This window comes from Lucilia cuprina, chromosome 5, assembly GCF_022045245.1.
Source record: "Lucilia cuprina isolate Lc7/37 chromosome 5, ASM2204524v1, whole genome shotgun sequence".
NCBI lineage: Eukaryota > Metazoa > Arthropoda > Insecta > Diptera > Calliphoridae > Lucilia > Lucilia cuprina.
Window position 1 is genome coordinate 4,940,360 of NC_060953.1, and position 1,471 is coordinate 4,941,830.

Sequence of the window (1,471 nt, forward strand, 5' to 3'; positions counted from 1 at the left end):
TCTGTTCTAGTTCTGTTCTAGTTCTGTTCTAATTCAGTTGAAGAACAGTTCTAGTTACTTCTTGTTCAGTTCATGTTACGTTCTAGTTCAATTCTGGTTAAGTTCTCAATAGCATTCAAGATCTTCTATGCTTTTGTTTAAACTCGGTCCAACACCCAAATTTAAATTGGTGCCTTTTTCAGGCCAACTTGTATAAAACTTTACAATCCATGCTGCCTCATTCATAGCCCACAGGCTACAAGATGATTTTGATCGAAGTTGACACTTGTTTTTATACAGACACATAAGCATTGTCATCGTCTTTAACGAAAGGTATGAAGTCTAAAGATGATGATGAGGCTGAAAAACAACCACAACATCAATTTAAACTTTTTCTAGCAAAAACGTTGTTGTCGTCATTGACTTCGTCGTCAACATTGCAACTTCATCGTATTAAATAAGAGTGAAAGAAAAACAGCTTTACTTTAACAATTTCCACACTTTTCAACACAAATATAAATAAACAGATAGATGGTTAGATAGAAGGACAGACAAATGGAGAGGAATCCTCCGGAATAACCGGATACAATTCTATTGGTTACATAATTTTTTTCTTTTTTTATATAACTATTTTCAATTTAAAATCAATTTACTTTGCATGTCAAATCTATAAACATGCCGTCAATGTTATAGCACTTCAAGGAATTGAGCACGAGTATATACAAGACCTAACAGATATATACAAACTTACAAATGTTACAACAACTAAAGATATTTGAAGATATATAGACATCTATGTAAGTCTGTCGACTCTAAGATACAACAACAAAAACGTTAGAATTTAACTCACTATTCCATCTACTAGTAGTTTTATAAGCAACAACATATTGCTACTTGTGTGACTGTTGTTGCTTCGACTTTTCTGCAATTGCCGTTGTTGTGTTGTTATGTTTGATTATGATGACATTATTGCTTAGCTTATGTGGCATGTAGCATGCAATAATTGACACAATATGTGGAAGCTACGAAAACTTTGCTTATAAGTCAAATTAACCAACCGAATGAAACATTTGAATTTGCTAGAAATATGATTTATTTTCCTTATAAAATACTAAATAATAAAATGCTTATGAAATAAAATCCCAAAGGCGGAGTTTAAGGAAGTAGGAACTTAAATGTAAATAATGAAAAAAGATTAGCAAAGGAAGTGGAAATAAATATTTGAATATAAATGATTGTGATTTATGTTAATTACAAGTTATTTATAAATAAATAAAATAAATGCGCTAACATTTGTTTAAAAATTATAAAAAAAAAATTAAATTAAAATCAATTTCCAAAAACTGAGAAAGTAATGAAATTTTGTTAGTTCAGTTCTAGATTCGTTCTAGTACAGTTCTAGTTCAGTTCTAGTTCAGTTCTAGTTCTAGTTCAGTTCTAGTTCAGTTCTAGTTCAGTTCTAGTTCAGTTCTAGTTCAGTTCTAGTTCAGTT